This window comes from Rhinoderma darwinii, chromosome 1 (assembly GCF_050947455.1).
Source record: "Rhinoderma darwinii isolate aRhiDar2 chromosome 1, aRhiDar2.hap1, whole genome shotgun sequence".
Taxonomy (NCBI): domain Eukaryota; kingdom Metazoa; phylum Chordata; class Amphibia; order Anura; family Rhinodermatidae; genus Rhinoderma; species Rhinoderma darwinii.
This window is the reverse complement of record NC_134687.1, coordinates 469,672,634-469,693,050: the sequence shown is the minus strand read 5'-3', so window position 1 is coordinate 469,693,050 and position 20,417 is coordinate 469,672,634. Positions and strand designations below refer to the sequence as shown.

Sequence of the window (20,417 nt, the reverse complement as noted above, 5' to 3'; positions counted from 1 at the left end):
TCTCTGGGGTTTGGCAGTTTCTCCAGATATGGCGCCAGTTTATATTCCCGCTGTAGACTCCGGTATATTGTCAGTTTCTGGGATGTCTTTATGTCGTTCCTCCAGTCACTGATATACTCCTCTTGGCCTTTGTTTATTGTCTCCTTGATTTCAGCTTTTGTGAGGCCGCGCTGAGTGACATTTTCTTCAGGCCGGGTCAGGGTGGGATGTTCTGGGGGGCCTGGTTTACCTGGGACCCCTTGGTGTAGCAGGGCTTTATCGTGATAGGAACTTTGCCTATCTATCTATCTATCTATCTATCTAATATCTATCTATCTATCTATCTATCTATCTATCTATCTATCTATCTATCTATCTATCTATCTATCTATCATCTATCTATCTATCTATCTATCTATCTATCTATCTATCTATCTATCTATCTATCTATCTATCTATCTATCTATCTATCTATCTATCTATCTATCTATCTATCTATCTATCTATCTATCTATCTATCTTCTATCTATATATCTCATATCTATCTATCATCTATCTATCTATCTATCTATCTATCTATCTATCTATCTATCTATCTATCTATCTATCTATCTATCTATCTATCTATCTATCTATCTATCTATCTATCTATCTATCTATCTATCTATCTATCTATCTATCTATCTCATATCTATCTCATATCTATCTATCTATCTATCTATCTATCTATCTATCTATCTATCTATCTATCTATCTATCTATCTATCTATCTATCTATCTATCTATCTATCTATCTCTCTCTCTCTCTCTCTCTCTCTCTATCTATCTATCTATCTATTCTATCTAATCTATCTATCTATCTATCTATCTATCTATCTATCTATCTATCTATCTATCTATCTATCTATCTATCTATCTATCTAACATCTATCTATCTATCTATCTATCTATCTATCTATCTATCTATCTATCTATCTATCTATCTATCTATCTATCTATCTATCTATCTACAACCTATTCATCTGTTCTGGTATTAGAAACCCATTAATTTGTTAGAATTGACTTGTAAAATTGAAAAACAACACAAGGAACGTTTTGAAGAGATATAACAACTACTCTAGAGGTCTCCTGGGTCATAATGTGCTCGGCTATGGCATATCCTGTGAATATATAGATGGGACTACACTTTTAATAGTAATATATTGATATTGGTAAGTTTTGACACACCTATTTATAGACGAGTTTTTTTTTTGTTTTTTTTCTCAAGTTTTCACATTTTAGATTAATAGCCATGTAAACTATCTCATATTTAAGATTCTTCAAAGTAGCCACCCTTTCTTGATAACAGCTTTGCACACACTTGGCATTTACTTTTCCAGATTCATTCATTTTCAACAGTCTTAAAGGATTTCCCATGTATGACAAGCACTTGTTGGCTGCTTTTCCCTTTCGCTTTGTTCCATCTCAAACAATCTCTGCCGGATTTAAAAATGTTCCCCATATCCTATAGAAATCAGATCAATGTGTCACTCTATGGCTGTATTATTAGTTCATAATGGTAACTCTGAGATAAGATAGTACAGTAGACTTTTCTATAATCCTTTGCAAAAACTCATGATACATAGTGATATAGTGGTAAGTTGTACTAAATCTCCATTCTGCTACAGATGTGTATGAGCACTTCTATGGTTAACGCTACTTTTTGGATACAGCTGGGCACAATTTCCATTGAAGCACATTTCCATAAAGATATTGTATATATTGCTTTTGTCTATAAATAAATGAAGTAATGTGCATAGTCCATTCAATGTGACAAATATGCAATAATATATGTTGTGGGCGCTAGGGTCTTATATATTAAATTAGGCATACCAGGTTTGTCCTGATTTTTTTTCCACAGGTGCCCTGGCTGAACTGTGTTTTGAGATAATGAATGCCCATGCTGCCAGGAATAACTAAATGGGTGTCTTAGCAAAAACTGGATATAGAGGAAACTTATTGGAGAGTGGTGGAGAAAGTATGACAGAAATATGTTTCTCCTGTCATAATTTCTCATTCTAATTAGCTATGAAAACATTCTATTTTTGACCATATAATCCATTTTTAAATGTAGCTGTCGGGTCATTTCAAAGGAAACAATTTCTCAATTTCTGAACCTTTATTGTGTTGATCTGATTATTTTCTGTAGTCTTTTTTAAATCAAACAACTGTTTATTGAAAATACACAATATACATCTGTCATCTGCTATAAATCCACTTTCAGCAGAGAAATAAAATTTACATTACACATATCATCTTTTCATATAAATTCTGTGTATACATTACATATGTCCCATATGGTTCTTTAATAACATCCCCACCCCCCAACCTTAACTCCCTTCCACACCCCTTCCCTCCCTGCGCGTCCATGTCTCTATCCCTTGATATATCTCACTCCACTTTTATTGACCTCCCAATCCATAGTATTGTGCCCATTTACCCCATTGCTTATCATATTTATGAATCGCTCCACGTTTCATATATATTCTTCGCTCCAAAGCCACCGTATAAGTAACATAACACACTAGTTCAGAAACCTCCGGGGGATCCCCCTGCAGCCAGTATTTAGCAATCAATTTTCTTGCGTGATATAGTACTTTTTTAATGGATAGCAATTCAGCCCTATCTTCTTCCACCCCTCCCATGCAGCCCAACAGGTATATCTTAGGATCCAGTGGGAATTCCCTGCCATATATCCGAGACACCATTTCTTTAATCTCTCCCCAGTATCCGTGCAACCTTGGACAACTCCAGAACATGTGTTTCAGATCTGCCCCATCCAATAAACATCTTTGACATTCCATTGTAGATCTAAGCCGCATTTGCCAGAGCACCTTAGGTGTTCTATACACTCTGTGTAGGAGAAAAAGCTGCGACCTCCTATGTGCCACACTAAGGGAGAGGACTTTCGGTGACTCTAATATTTCCCCCCACTCGTCCTCTGTCAATGTCCCCACATCTCTTTCCCATTTTGTTTTAACTTCTGCCATCGGATCTCCTAGAAATTTGAGAAGCAGCGTGCCATATACTAGAGATATAAGCCCTTTTGTGTCTCTTGCCCCCAGTATCTGTTCCACCACTCCCATACTGGAACAACCCATATCCAGCACCCTTGCCTGTGCTTGTGCCGCATGCCGCAGTTGAAGGTATTGATAAAATAACCTATGGGGGAGGCCAAACTCTTCCTGAAGCTGTCAGAAAGGTTTAAAAATTCCCTCATCATATAGCTGACTCACCAGTCGAACTCCATTTTGGTCCCACTCCTGAAATCCCTCCAGTGTGCTAACCTCCCCAAGGTATGGATTGTTCCAGATGGGCATGTAATTAGAGCACCCCGTAACTCCCAGTAAGTCCTTACATTCCCACCAAACCTTATGAAGCAATAACAAGGTAGGTTTTCCTCTCGCCTCCCTCTTCAATTTATGGGATTCCAAGGCCTCTAGCATACTCATGCGTTGCCCCATGTAGAATAGCAGCTTCCCCCTGGAATCCCAATCCTCTCTATCTTTCCATCCTGCAAAGTGCTGCAACTGCGCCGCCAAGTAATAAACCCACGCATTTGGGATAGCCAACCCACCTTGCTCCTTTGGTAACTGCAATTTTTCCATTTTAATTCGAGGAATCCCCCTTTTCCACACCAAGTCCCTGAACAGGTTATGAATCCTCCTGAACCAATACTTAGGTAACCACATTGGAGCGTTGTGTATCACATAAAGGATTTGGGGCATTAAAATCATTTTAATTAAGTTCGCCCGTCCCAGTGCTGAGAGCGGTAACTTCAACCAAATTTTTGATCTATCTTGGATCTTTTCCAATAGGGGCTTCACATTTAGGGCAACAAAGTCCTGCACCTTTGCCGAAACTGTAATCCCCAGGTACTTAAATTCCTTCACACAGGGTATATTCACCCCTCTCACAACCACCGGCAGACTCAAAGGGGTAAGCGGCAGTAGCACTGACTTACTCCAGTTGATTCTCAACCCCGAGAATTTACCAAAGGTTTCCAGCACATTCATAACTGCCGGCAACCACCGATCTAGTCCCCTTAAAAATAACAAAACATCATCCGCATATAAGGCTATACGCTCCTCCAAGTCCCCATATCTAAATCCTTCAATATCCGGATGCTGTCTCACAACGTTCGCTAAGGGCTCAATTGCTAAAGCAAATAACAACGGGGATAACGGGCATCCCTGACGCGTCCCCCTTTCCAGAGCAAAGATCTCAAACATCCTTCCATTAGCTCGAATTCTTGCCATTGGCTGTTTGTATAACAGTCGTACCCAGGTAATAAAGTTGTTCCCAAACCCCATGCGTTTCATCACCGCCCACATATATCCCCACTCTCAAAAGCTTTAGCGGCATCTAGGGATAACACTGCTCTAGACCGAGCATCCTCAGTATCTGCCTGAATATTCAGGAACAGCCTTCTCAGATTAACTGCCGTAGATTTTGATGGCATAAACCCTGACTGGTCTGGGCCAACAATGGTGGTCACTACTTTCGTTAGCCTATTGGCAAGAATTTTTGCAAGAATTTTAACATCTGAGGTCAACAGTGAGATTGGCCGATAAGATTCAGGCATAGTCTTGTCTTTCCCCTCCTTAGGAATAACTACTATGGCAGCCTCAGACATTGACCGGGGCAGACACCCCCTCTCAAAACCATCCTGAAACACTGTCAATAACTCTGGCAGAAGTACATCACCGCAGGTTTTATACAGCTCCACTGGTATGCCATCCAGCCCTGGCGCCTTTTCATTTGCCATTGAACTCACCGCTTGTTGTATTTCCTCCAGAGCCAGTGGTGCCTCCAGCCCCTCCCTATCTTCTGCCTTCAGCGTGGCCCACGTCATACCCTCTAAATAGTCTGCCAATAGCGCTCCCGTATAGTCAACTTTAGAGCTATATAGTTCAGTATAGTAAGATTTCAACACCTTCAGCACAGTTCCTGTGTCTTTAGCCACCCCCCCTTTCCCGTCCTGTAAGCAATGAACAAACGCACTATCTTGTGCAGGCCTAGCTATAGTGGCCAACAATCTACCTGTCATTTCCCCCTCCTCATAATATTTCTGTTGCATAAAAAGTCGTTTATTAGCCGCCTGTTCCATCACATGGTCCCTCAATAGTTTCTGGGCATTCTTCCACTGAGCAAGCGTATCTGCCGTGCAGTGTGTAACATGACTCTCTTCTGTTAGTGTTACCCTATTTGACAATTCCACACCCATTTGTTTAGTCCTATTCTTAATGGCCGTAATCTCTCGTATATATACCCCTCTAATATATGCCTTCATCGCATCCCACAAGACGTCGACAGGCACCGTGCCAGAATTAAATTCAAAATACTCCTGCAGACTCGAGGCTATTTTTTCCCCCCCTACCAATTGAATCCAGAACGGATTTAACCGCCAATGCATTCTAAGTCCTCCCTCCTGAGGACCGGTGTTGACTTTCATTAGCATTGGAGAGTGATCTGACAGCGATCGCGGCAAGTATTCCACCTCTTCAACACACACAACTCCCAGACTATTACTAAATATCAAATCCAGCCTGGACAGTGATCCATATGTAGAAGAGACACAGGAATATTGCACAGTAGATGGCCATTTAGCTCGCCACACATCCGTAAACCCCACCTCCGTCATATATTTTCCAAACGATGTCATCCCGGCTTCCATTCCCCCTCCATTCCCCAGGAATTTATCACGCGCCTTATCCATTATATTGTTAAAGTCCCCCATTAGTATAGTGGGGACCATCGGCCAGCCAGCCAATTTCTCGAACACTTCCCGTATGGGGACCACAGAGTATGGGGGAGGCACATACAGTATCACTATAATACATTCCCAGTTAAAAAGTTTACAATGTACCCCTACGTATCTACCTTCCCGATCACTGAATGAGTCCAGGCAACTAAACGGTAGGCTCCGATGTACCAAGAGACTAACCCCTCTTGAGTACGTGGAATGAAAGGAGTGGAAACTGTGCCTAATCCAGGCTCTATGCGCCTGATGGGCCGTATCTTTGGTCAGGTGAGTCTCTTGCAATCCCATCACCCCAGCAGACTGTCTTTTCAATGAATCAAAAATAGCCCTGCGTTTTGTAGCCTCCCCCATACCCCTGACATTCCAGGACATAAAATTTACCCTTCCCCCCATCTAATCAAGACTTGGATTTGACATTGAGATATACCATATAATACAACACCCTTCTGAATACGGCACGCTTTAACCTCCCACCCCCCCGCAACACATCCCCTTCCCCCCTGTTATATCCCTCAACTCCCCACCTTGCCATAAACTTACCCTCCTAAGAGGGCCAGGGCAGGCGAACAATTCGCCCTTATCGAGACATTTCAGCACCTTATTCACAGTGTATAAATACATGTAAAATATTCTATGCATTGTACTTCAGAAGCTCCGATTCTCCCGCCACCAGAATACAGTATACATATTATCTTCACATTTCAAGTAATCATATCACGGTCAACCTTCCAGTATTCCCCCCCTTCCTTCCCTATTTCTAAAACAAAAGGATTTTAACTCCTCTCCAACAATCCAGCGTTTCAACGTATACCCGCATTTCTTTCTCCTCTCCCCCCATCAGCAACAGTCCCATCAGGAACCTTCAGGTGCGCACAGCAACTTCTTCCCTCTCCTGACGAAGACAATCCTCATGGCTGTCCAGCCATCTGAGCACATCCTTTGGGTTTTAAAAAAATTGGACAGTCCCCAGTGCCACCACCCGCAGCTTCGCTGGATATAACATGGAGTATTGGACTCGAAGATTCCTCAGCCGTTTTTTTATATCTAGGAACTGCAGTCGTCGCTTCTGTATCTCAGCTGAGAAATCTGGATAAAAGGAGATTTTCGCCCCGTTCACACTAATATCTTGGCGTTCCCGGGCTTTCCTAAGAATCAGATCTCGGTCTTTGTAATGAAGCAATTTCACCAAAACTGGCCTGGGCGGTCTTCCAGGTGGGCCAGGTCGAGTGGGAACTCTATGTGCTCTTTCCACTGCAAACAATGGCGTCAAGGATTCTTTGCCAAACACTTCTAGCAACCATTTTTCAAAATAAGAATCTGGATGGGCCCCTTCCACTTTCTCCGGGATCCCCACCATCCTCACATTATTTCGGCGCAACCGATTCTCCAAGTCATCCGTTTTGGACAAAAGGTAATTTACATCCACAGCCGTTGCATTCACATCTCTCCGCATGGGCAGCATTCTGTCTTCCAGCTCACTGACCCGACCCTCCACCGCCGTTGTACGTTCAGACACTTTCTGCAGGTCATGTCGTATAATAGAAATGTCCTCTTTGATCCCCCCCACCTGGCAAGTAAGCTTGGCTAGAGTAGAATTGCACTGGCTTACCGCCAAAAAAAACGTCTGCCAAGGTGGGTCCAGGTACTGCCTTGTCATGTATGCCTCCTTCCGATCCGTCTGCATGGTTATCCGACACCCCTTCTCCATTTTCCTCCTCATCCGACTCCATCTGCGTCCTCAGTGGCTCAAACCGGGACCCAGAGCCTGAACCCTCCGCCATCCTCTCCCTACTGCTCATCTGCCCTCTGATTACAGCAGGCTTCGTAGGTGTGTGCCGGGCAAAGCGCTCTAACCTCGCTGCTGCCGCCCCTTTCACATCTCTGCGCTCCGTGAAGGAGCCCGCGTCGGCGCCATCTTGCTTCTTCAGCTCCTCGTCCTCTGCCGCCTTTGACTTCCGAGATCGGGTCATTATGAATGCCGGTTTTGTTCCGAAATATTGTCCCCGGGTTCTCCACCACTTCTCCTCTCGTGTTAAGTGGTTCACCGTGCAAATTAACAACTGCAGGATATAGTTTAAGGATAATGGCAGCGGGAGCTCCGGATCCTGCTTCTTCTCACATGCGCTGCTAGGCCACGCCCTTATTTTCTGTAGTCTAATAAATGAATCTGTCAATATCACTGGACTCTAAGAAGACAAGCCTGTGCTATGGCCTCAGCGTTTCAATAAAACAAATCTAAATTCATTTTCATGAGAATCTGCAAATGTATGCAGATTTTCGGCTAATGTATCTTCCACTAACCTTTATATTAGAGAACAGGGCATTTTATAAGTGTCAGAATGAATGAAAATAATATGCAAGCTGCATTGCAAACATTAACTGTAGAAGTATAATTGCATCTGCATAAAAAACATAAATTACATGCGGCAGAATTCATTATAGCAAATTAATCCAGAATATGTAATTTTCCCGTTATTTCTGCTCAATAGCTATACAGTCTGGTCATTTCAAATTAACAGAAACTCAGAAGTGGTTACCATTTTTTTTTAATTAATAAATACATACACAATACATGACAGGTGCTACAAGGAAAAGGAATATGTATATCACTTCTGTTCAAAATGTACATCGAGCATTCTCCTTAACAAAGTGGAAAATGTCACTGCAGCCACATACTCCTAACCCTTCATTGTAAGTCTTAATTATTGCCATCAAATGTAATTATTTTGGGATTTAAAAAAAAATTAACAAATATTTATTTTGGGTAATAGGAATTACCCTCTATAGCAGTGTTTTCCAGCTGGCAGAAAGCTTTACATCAAATGCAGGGAATGGTGAGTTCAATGTGTTTATTCGAAGATGCTTGGTGTGGAGTGGACAAGACATTCCATAATTCTGTGTCATTTCATGATTTCTCGGACCTCCCATATAACTGATCATGCACATTGCGGTAAATTTGGCCCAATGTTATGTTATTTTGTCCCTGTTAGTAATATTAATTTCCTGTTAATTTTCCCTAGAACATATAGTTTATTTCTCAATGAGTCTTTTACCCATTAGGGATATATTTGTTTCCGATGTAACCGTAACCGTTGATGTTTGATTCGTTAATGAATTAATGTTATGTTATACAGTAAAATAGAAACAATAATGTAGTTAGTATTTTCTCAAGTCTATTCTACCTTATGGAAGTCCAATCCAGGAGCCTGAATTAATCTCATACGTGTGTGCTGCCGAAGGACACCATTAAATAACATTCTTACAACGTTTCCTTCTTTAGTAAATCCCTTGTAATGGGATTAAACATATATGGTTCCTTTAAACTCTTCAGTGGAAGGGAAATTTCTTACACTACAAAATAATAAGGCCACATTAAGACGTGGCAGAATTTTTCCGCTGCAAATGTTTAGTGCAGATTTGGGGCAATTACGTAACGAATCTGCACCAAAATTTGCATATTTGACAGGTAATTCAGACGTTGCAGATATCACAGTGGACTTGCCACAGATTTCAGTTTTTGCATTGCAAAGGCTGAAATCCGCAGTGAAATTCCGCTGCTTCTCCATAATGTAATGAGCATGCTGAGGAGGAAAAATTCTGCACCGCAGCCTAAATTCCGCACAGTTATTTTCCACAACATCTGAACTAAGTTTCCTAAAAATGTATAGAAACAAATGTAAAAAATGGCTGCTGCAGAATTCCACTGCGGACTGTCCGCAGCGGAATTCAACAGAAATTCCGCCACGTCTGAACGTGGACTAAAGAAGCCTAAAATCAGCTCTGCCAAATAAGCAGGTAATCTTTGTTATACTTTTTAATGTACTTTGCTTCAATTGTAACCTATTCCAGTCCTACATACAGTTATAAAAAACAAAAACGTGAAGCGGTTTTATTTCTAGGTCAAAGAGTATGAAGTTAGTGGGTACAGTAGATAAGGGTTAATGTGTATTTCCAGTTTTGTAAAATTTCTGACATTTAATAAAGGCGTGTCCAAAGTTTATATCACTGGGAATTCATAAGCTGTGCTCCCAGAGACTGCTAGAATGAATAGGCCCTGTCACAGTTTGTGGGTATGTGGACCCACTAGGCCACACCGCCGTAGCAGGGAGGCAGCTGGCTATACAACAGAGCACCCCAGTAATAAAAAGTCCCGCACAAGGGTACCTGGATAGTCCAGACAGTGGCCGCAGCTCTGGCACGGATGGAGATGGGTGCAGCAGGTAACGCCAGATATGGCGGATAACAGCAGGTGCCGCAGGTTGCGCCAGACATAGCGAATCCCTCTGGACGTGGCAGATGACACAGGACGTGGCAGACAACAGCAGGTGCAGTAGACACAACTTCAACTAGTAGGCACAGGAACTAGAACACAGCACAGGATACAGGAACAGTTAACTGGGCACGGGTAACAACTGGAACGGGAAACACTAAGGGACCATTTGCAAGACAGACTTGGGATATGCTAACAACACTCAGGCAAGGATCAGAAGGGCTGGGGCCTTCCTATAGTCCAGGAAATCATATGTGTTGATGATGATGATTTTCTTCATCCTACGGCACACAGTGGACCGGACCGGAAGTGAGTGCTGGCGTCTCCTGGGAAGGAGATGTGGACCAGCGCTCACAGATCCATGGCTGCGGGCGTCAGGAGGTGAGTAGACCCGACGGCCCACGGCCATGGACACTACAGGCCCTGTCATTCTTACCAGCACTGAGCCGATTTGAGCTTAGAGATCACAAGTGTTTGCATCCACGCCACAGCTTCAACGTATCCTCTATACATAGAAGCTGCATCTTTCGCTTTAAGTCAAATTCATCACTTAAGTGAACTGGTCCTGTGATCAACTTAGATATAATCCTTTTTATTGTGATTCTGTGTGCTAGAGACACACAAGACCAGCTTTCAACCGAGTCATCATTTCACTTCACTGACTCATAGTGAACGATGCAACTTCTATGTATAGAGGAAACATAGAAGCTGTATCAGAAAGAATAAAGAAAAGTTTGAATAAAAGTCAATTGAAAAAACGTTTCTAATCACCTAAAGCATAGATTAAAAAAGAAAAAGAAAAAAACAACCTGCATAGGTGTACATAGCCTTTAAATCTGACCTTTCAGGTGACATCTGAATAAGCTATCATATGTGTGTACATGAATAATAGCACTATTTCTGGCCATTATATGTCTGTAACCTGCATTTTTTTAGCAGTTTCTCAATCTGCAGGCTTTATCTCTAATCCTCAGTTTTCTCTGAGCTAGTTGGTGGAGTGTAACTGCTCCCATGTCTACTACACATTGCACACATAGAGAAAAAAGATCCTGCTCCCCTATTACTTTGTAGCACACCCTCAGAAACAGCAGCAATATGGAGGAGATTATAAGCAGTGTAGCTGTGAGTCCAGCACTGGGGTGAGATAAAACACTTACCAGAAGCTGCCTCTCTCTCACTCTGCTCCTGTTCCCTCCTCCACTCTCCATAGACTTCTGTGGGCAACTATTTATTGATCCTTCAGTGAGCTGATAGTCCGTCTCATCTTGAGGAGATGGATTTAGCAGTAAATTTAGAGTGAGTGATCAGTTAGAAAGGGAGTAGGAGCCTAATATTTCTCTATTGGTTATGCAAAGATTGTTGAAAGTTAGTGACCACTTAAATTGTCTCTGAACGTGAAAGTTAACTTTAAGTCCTTTGTTATATGAATGCTCAAACATAGTAACTTGTAGTAGAGCTGTGGAAACAAATCCTATATTATGTATGGATCATGCACCATTTGTGTGTCAATTTAAAATGGTCATTTGTGGACATCAAAGAAACATCGCCAATTTTACACCACACTGAACAAAGAAAGAAGCTAAATATTCCTATTAAAACACAGGGCTAAAATGTATAGAAAACAATTGTTCCTTGTTTCTTACAAAATTACGTAGCTTAGTTCAAGGTAAAACACCTCTTTTGCTGTCTAAAATGCCTTAAATCTCACAAAAGGTCCAAATGATGTTCACATAATTTAAAACACTGAATTTGTACTTGGGTTCTTATATACATGAAAAATATATATAAAATAAATAATAAATTATAATGGCTTTCCTTAAACTATTTTTATTAAGTCAAGCACTTTCCTGTTTTAAATAGTACTGTCTATAAGGGCTCTATGACAGGTTGAAATGAAGTTCAGCAGGGAGGGGGCACTTGTTAGGGGCATGCTACCACTGCTTCTCAGGATAGAGTAATCTCAGTAGTGTCATAAAATATGCAAATAATATTTATTATACAGACTTCAAATAATCATGCCATTAGGGTTTCAAAATTATAGTGCCATGCTAAGCACATCAGAACGAAATACAATATTGCCGATCATAAGATAGATAGATAGATAGATAGATAGATAGATAGATAGATAGATAGATAGATAGATAGATAGATAGATTACATTTTACATGTATATATTAGGTTAATGTACAATACACCATTCATGACTATATATAGATAATTATTTTAAAGATATTTTTTATTCAATGTAGATTCAGTTTTTTATATTGAAGAGGAAGAAAACTAACCGGCAGTGCACGATCCCTCAGTAGGACGCAGTCGTATCAGTAAGCAACAGATGGTGCTCTGTGGCAAAAAGAGGTAGAATCTTGGAATGCACATAGGAAGAAAAAGATCCACAGCACTCACCATTCAGTAAAATTTCTTCTTTTATTAGCAAAAGCCAGTAATTGGTTAGGAAGCAATAGCCTATGGTTATTTCGTGTTTTCCCATGCTTTGTCAAGACCTCTGCGTTACAACAGACCCCGTCCCCTTACAGTACTATGCAAAAGTTTTAGGCAGTTCTGGAAAAATGCTGCAAAGTAAGACTGCTTTCAAAAATAGAAGTGTTAATAGTTTTTGTTTTTTTTATCAATTATCAAAATACAAAGTGAATGAACAGAAGAGAAATCTAAATCAAATCAATACTTGGTGTGGCCACCCTTTTCCTTCAAAACAGCTTAATTTTTTGTAGGCATTCTTGCACAAAGTCATGGATGTTGTAGAATTATAGTCAGGTGTATGATTAACCGATTATACCAAACAGTTCAGACTAATCATCATTTTCATATGTAGGTTGAAACACAGTCATTAACTGTAACAAAAACAGCTGTATAGGAGGCTTAAAACTGGGTGAGGAACAGCCAAACTCTGCTACAAAGGTGAGGTTGTGGAACGTCATGTCACAGTTCCACCATGGCAAGACTGAGCACAGCAACAAGACGCAAGGTAGTTCTACTGGATCAACAAGGTCTCTCCCAGGCAAAGATTTCAAAGATTTCTCCTTTGAAGAAGTACAAAGAAACGGGCAACGATGTGGACCTTAGACACAGTGGTCGGCCAAGGAAACTTAGTGCAGCAGATTATGGACAAATCATGCTTACTTCCCTTTGAAATCCGAAGATGACCAGCAGTGCCATCAGCTTAGAACTGGCAGAAACCAGTGGAACACAGGTACACCCATCTATTGTTCGAAGAAGTCTGGCCAGAAGTGGTCTAAATGCACCCAAAAGCCATTCCTTTGACGTGGAAACAAGGTCACGTTGCTCAACTATGCACGAAAACATAGGAACCGGGGTGCAGAAAATGGCAGCAGGTGCTCTGGACTGATGAGTCAAAATGTGAAATATTTGGCTGTAACAGAAGGCAATTTCTTCGCCGAAGGGCTGTAGAGCGGTACAATAATGTGTGTCTGCAGGCAACAGTGAAGAATGGTGGATGTTCCTTGCAAGTTTGGAGCTGCATTTCAGCAAATTGAGTTGGAGATTTGGTCAGAACTAATGGTATACTCAATGCTGAGAAATACAGGCAGAAACATATCCATCCTGCGTATCCATCATGCAATACCAACAGGGAGGTGTTTGATTGGCTCAAAATTTATTCTGCAGCAGGACAACGGCCCCAAACATACAGCCAATGTCATTAAAAAAACATCTTCAGTGTAAAGAAGAACAAGGAGCCCAGGTAGTGGTGATATGGCCCCCACAGTGCACTGATCTCAACATCATCGAGTCTGTCTGGGATTACATGAAGACACAGAATGATTTGAGGAAGCCTTCATCCGCAGAAGATCTATGTTAGTTCTCCAAGATGTTTGGAACAACCTCCCTGCCGAGTTCTTTCAAAAACTGTGTGCAAGTGTACCTAGAATAATTGATGCTGTTTTGAAGGCAAAGGGTGGACTCAACAAATATTGATTTTATCTAGATTTCTCTTCTCTTCATTCACTTTGCATTTTGTTAATTGATTTTAAAAAAACTATTACACTTATGGTTTTGAAAGCATTCTTACTTTGCAGCATTTTTCCACAACTACCTAAAATGTTTGCACAGTACTGTATATACAAACAGGGCAATTTTAATCAAAACATAACAATGTTAATACATACATCTACAACATGTTATATCTAGACAAGGTCTACACAGTTATAATTATATACGACACGTTAAGGTTACATTTTAAGTTAGAAATGCACTTAAGTCTTTACAGTCATTTAGACCTAATAAACCTAGGGCTTTTGACCAGTAAAATAAATTCTGCTTCTTTTTGAAGCAGCAGATTATGTTTGTTACCCTCTGTAACATGTTGTGTAATACATCAGAGACCAGCAAAGCACATGCCTCTGGGGTTACCACCATAATAAGTAAGCATATGCTCAATCAAGCGTCGAGAGCCTTTTCCCGTGGTCAATGATTGCACATTGTCATGTTCATGGGCACGGGCCGTCAGGTTCACTCACCTCCTGACAGCCGCAGCCATGGGTCTGCGAGCGCCGGCCCCAGTCTCATCCTCAGGAGACACCAGCGCTCACTTCCGCTCACCTCGTCCGGGTCCCATAGGGTGCGCGCGCACACTCGTGCCCGATCTTAAATGGGCATCGTGCACACCGGACTTTAATGTATAATTAGCCCATGAGTACCCTTGACTATAAGAAGGGCCCAGCCCCTTCCTCCCATGCCTGAGCGTTGTTGTCGTACCCAAAGTTTGTCTACCCGATGTAAAAGAGATTACAGGGACACATGACGACATACACAACAAACTTTGTTCTTCAGGTAATAAAAATACCCACCTCCACTGTCAAGCCCCCCGGTTTGAGGTTCCTTGAACGTTTTAATTGGCTACAAAATCTACAGTGTCCACACGGGTAGTTTCCTCTTGGAATGAAATCACCTAACCAATTCTTTTGAGTGGCCTTTTGCACAAAACATCCCTTTACAAGTATGTCCCTTAAGTTGGTACAGCGTCTAAATCAGACAATAGTTTTTTTTTAACCGAAACCTCAGAGAGCAATGGCTCATTCTCAACCAAATACAAGTTTTGTTTTTTTTTATAATTGCTGAACGTGTCACATTGCCTATTGGGCCATGTCAAAACCAGAAGACAAATCATCAGTCTTTCTTTTTATTTTTATTACCATTTTTCCCTAACAATTTTTCTCTATTTTGACACCTCACTTTTTCCCAAGCAGTATATAATACAGCATCCAGTTAGCCCCTAGTATTCAATCCCTCATATAGCTCCTCTGCTTATAACTCAAATAGAATGTGATCGCTATTTATTCTTCTGCCTCAAAAATTGTCCATAAGGTAAGGCGTCTTTAGCATGAAATGGATGATGGCTATCAAATCTGCTAATAAAAGAAGACCTTTTACTGAATAGTGAGTGCCGTAGATCTTTTTCTTCCTAAGTGCATTACATTTTTTATGATATTATATTTTATTTAATAGCACAAGTACTGCTGTCCTATGGAATCCATGCTGGAGTTCTCCACATTTTAGGAGGCAATAGAGGCACTAGAATCCGCCTTTTTGGCAACTATGAGCAATTCTCACAGGATCTTGTATTGAAATTCCAGAGTTCTTCTCACCTCTAGAGAGTGCCAATGTCAAGAAGACACTGCAGACTCCTTGACTAGAAGCACTTTCCAGGATTCTCTGCCTGCTCATTCCAGACATGAGTGTATTGAGCATATAGGAGGTGAAACTCCTATGAGAGCTACTTAGTGTTACAGTCTTAAATGGACAAGAAGTGCAAAAATATATCCACAATGGGAAAATATCAAAAAACAACTCCCATATCCTAATGTTTGGTCTCACTTAGGAGCGCTCTATGGAGCCACAGGAACTATGTGTGCCACCATACAATGCTCATCCGGATCTAAATTTACGGAGCTATTCTGCCCTAGAAGCAGTCTCTATACACACGGCATCTGCTGGGGCATGCTACGATTTAATTTATGTCTAATTCGTATTGAATCCAACAGAAAAAAACTCTAATGAAATTGGTGAAATATGAAAGAACAGTAAGGCCTCATGCACTATAAGTGCCCTATTACTAATTTTATTATAGAAACCACAATGCTCTGCATGCCAAGAAATTGACATGCCAAGCAAAGAAGAAGCCATTTGAATCTAAATGCTACTTTGAACTAAATAACTTTTCAAACCTCCAACAAATAATTGGTGGTTTAAAAGATTGTACATTTGGTAGTCATTTTGTTCAGGACGATCCTCGGAGCCAGCAGTGGAAAACTCCTCTTAGTCCTGTGGGAAGTGGCATCGTTGCTTAGTGCCGGCAATAAGCAATGCTTATTGTAAATTTATATATACTAAAAGTGGCACCCATAAAAATGATTAATTATCGCTGAAGATCACACCGGTAAATTGTTATTGTTTCGATTATACCTGATTTTCATTTTTCAATTGTTTTGACCATCTCTATGAATGAGCGTATAATGTATTATAAAATTAGCGTTTAGCAAATCTGTATACATAGTGGCTCATATGCTGTAGCTCCTCTTGTACCCTAATGGTTTGTCCTACAATGGTTTAAAATCCTATGGAGACAGGTGTGCATGTCTACAGATGTATGAAATGTATTCCTTGATATTTCCATACACTGAGAGTTTACAGATTGAAAGAAGCTCTTGATATAGTTGGAAGGCAGTATCTAACCGGTAGTTACTTATCAAATATCACAATATGGTTTATTCTCTGTAATATAGATTCTATTCCAGGGATTGATCAGTATTGCCATAGTAGATAAATATCCAGCATGCTCTTGTGTTGTTATCCTAAAAAGACATTTGATTCCAGATCGTAGCTGGTTATGCATTTCACTGCACTGACATGTCAGTCTGGTGAAGCTGAGTCTATCAGACATGACCTCCCTGTCAGTATTGATAAGGTGAACGATTCCTGTGACCTTCACAGACCTTTCCAGCTGAGAAACTGCTATACACATCTTTAAGGTCAACAAATGATTGAGAGAAAAACCATAAGTTGGAAATGAGACAGTTCTGGAACTACGTAATAATGAGTATAATGAGAATAATTTTACATGTAGTAAAATACAGAATATGTTCGTGGTCCAACAAGTAGTCAACTTTTGATTTACAACTACATTCTCACTTACATTGCTTACCTTGCTCTCTAACCTCACAGCAAGGAAGCTCGCTCCCGGTTCCTTCTTTTATTTGAAATGAATGAGAGGCTTTTTTGAGATAAGAGATTAAGGAGAAGTTGCCAGGATCTCTTTCTTGATTTAATTGGAGGATATTAGTCTTAACAACAGCTTATGTGTTTGATCCCTCTGTCACCATTAGTTTACTCAGAACCAGATACACTCATTTATATCACTTTTAATAGAATATATAGTGTTAATTTTCAATGTTGTCAAGGTCAAGAGATATTTATTTGTTATATATTTAAAATAGTCTCTAGGGCATGGGCAACTAGACGCAAGAAATCAATTAGGCCTCTGTGCGTGCCGAAAAATCTGAGCAGCTTGTCTGCTTAGCAGAACAGCATGGGGGACAGGCTGATCAGCCGCCATTCATTCCCAGGAAAGTGCTCTGTAGTTGATAGTAATTAATTACTCTGGAGGGAATCACCGAAAGCAGAGATAATAGAGAGAGATGGAAAAGTAGAAAGCAAGTGGGAGGAGAAGAGGCCGATCTAGTAAATGCTGCCTGATACATTGCTAATGAATGCCGCTGCCAAACAGAACATCATCCCACCAATGTCTATAAATAATCCTGCGAGCACCGAGCAAGTTATGAAATATGATGGTAGAAATTTATAATCCAGGAGACATTTACACCTTTGCTTTAAAAAGGAAGCCGTCATGTAGTGGAGTCTATAAAATATATCACAGAGAAATATATGTGTCAGGATTCTATATATATTTTATGGTGGGCAGCACTTTGTGCGTGTGAATATATTAATTGTAAATGAACCATGGTAATTTGTCTTTTCCTCTTTGAAGTATTGATGTGTTTGGAATAACAGGCATAGGAAACAGATAAGCATGAAGGGGTCACATAATGATACCTGGACATAAGGAAATGTTATATAAATTGTATTTATTTCTTAACATTTTCTTGCCCTTTTGCTATGTATTGAGATCTTCTGTATAAATAAATTCCCTTCTGAGGCCATTTTTATTTATACATTTTTCCATCATTTCACTTGATAATTCTGTAAAATAGTTTGATCAGTAAGAAGACACACTTTGGTACTGTAGCTACAGCATGCTACATCATTGCACATGGCATTGCCACCTGCATAGACCCTGTACTGCGACACAAAAAGTCCCTATAGGTCTGTATGGTCATTGTAGAGGAGAATACCCGTGTAATACTACAAGTGTTCAAGCATGCTACAATTTTTTTTTCTTGCAAATTCCGTAAGAATCTGCAATAAAAACCTTTCTGTTCCTCTATATAAAATCAGAGGAAGGTGAAATTACAGTGTGAGCCAGATCCGGTATAAACCCCGTAGTACGGATCGGTATAACAGATCCTTAAAGGTGTTATTCGGGATTTTAAAATTGATGGCCGATTCTTAGGGTAGGCCATCAATATTAGATCGGTGGGGGTCAGACTATCGGCACCTCTGCTGATCAGCTGTTTAAAGGGGCTGCGGCACTGCTGCAATTCCTTGCACAGCCACAACTAATGTAAGGGTGGGTGATAGTACGAACAAAAATTAAACCCATGTACGAGCGCTGCAGCCCCTTCAAACCGATGATCAGCACGGGTGCCGAGAGTCTGACTGCAACTAATCTAATATTGATAGCCTATTCTAAGGATAGGCAATACATTTTAAAATCCCGGATAACCCCTTTAATATGGCAATATGCATTAGGCCTGATAAGAGGAGAAAAGTGGCTATCCTGGGAAATCAAAGGCAGCAATGACTGTACCATTATCTATTGCATAGGCAGACACATTCATGCCTGTATACTACTAACCTTTAGCAGTACCTTGAAAAGGATTACATTCATTTAAATACCTGGATCTAGAATTCTTGTTCAGGACAAAAAGCAAAAATCAACTACAGGGATATATGACGAGTCATGGGGTTTCTGCACTTGAAGTTAGTTGAAGGTAGAGCAAAAACACTCTCGTCTTGTCTGAGGACGAGCGACGTTATCTACAATGTGCAAGACGGTTCTGCAAGGCATAATGCCCAAGCAAAATACAAAGGAATGTCATAGAATAAAACCGCTGCTATGGGAAGGAAATTGTATATGGTTATTCCTATAATAGCTTTTACCTGGAGCAAAAACTGAGATACCCTTTTAGAGGTGGCTCTGAACAGGTCACATGGCACATTCCACTCATTTATCTAATAAAGGGTTTTGTTACTGTTTCTAGAATTGGTGTTCCCCTTCTTTTAATTTGAAACAAATGGCAATATGTACACTAGTAAGTACAAATTAAAATGGATTTTCAGGATGTCACCTTATTGATATATTTTTTTGCATCATCATAGGAGTGCTAGTTATTAAAAAAAAAAATAATTCTCACTGGAGTTTGGTTGCCGATAATTTATAAAAATGTTGTCTTTGCTGGTATGGTCAAGTTTGAATGAGAAAAGCTGCCATTTAAAGCATGGGGAAGTACAAAGCAGCAACTTCAGCCTCTGATAAGATTGGAATGGATTCCAGCCTCAGACTCCAATTAGAAAATTCAACTAAACGGAAGTTACTGATTAAAAGGGTGTGCAATGATAAAAAAAAAAACACCAAAATGGAAGACTAGACTACCTTAGAGAAGTGACTTAGATAAAATGTGCTTATGTAATGTCAAAAATATTTTAGGATATAAAATTTAAACAAAGCCATAAATGTCTGATAGGTGCGGAGAATGAATGGAGAGGTGGCCATTTCTATGGGAATTGCAGAAACAGCCAAACACGATTGCATACCTGTTTGGTGGCTTACGTGACTCCCATATAAATGATTGGAGAGAGCCGTGGCGATTACCTCTCCATCCACTCTCTCCTTGGATATCCCCTGGATATGCCATAAATGGCTATGATGGGAATTTTCCATTTAAGAAATAAGGGAATTATGTATTCTGCTAAAAATGTAAAAACATAAAAATAAAAACGAATGTCCACATAGGGACCAAATGCCCTTTTGCCATACGGTTGAAGTACATAAAGCTATAGTTTGTTGTTGTTATTATTAAAAAGGTTGTGCCATCTGGAATAAAACTCCATGAATACAATGAAACTCAATAAAGTTCCATGCAGTCACTCATTCATGAATAGGTGACCATGTAAAACGTGGTAAGATCATGTCTTCCAGAGCGGGAGCCA

General features: G+C 40.4%; 1 protein-coding gene across 1 annotated transcript in view; it reads left to right on the top strand.

Annotated features, from left to right (window-relative positions):
• TMEM132C (transmembrane protein 132C) overlaps nucleotides 1–20,417 on the top strand; it is a 613,640-nt gene that overhangs the window by 172,167 nt on the left and 421,056 nt on the right. The gene's annotated exons all lie outside the window — the stretch shown is intronic.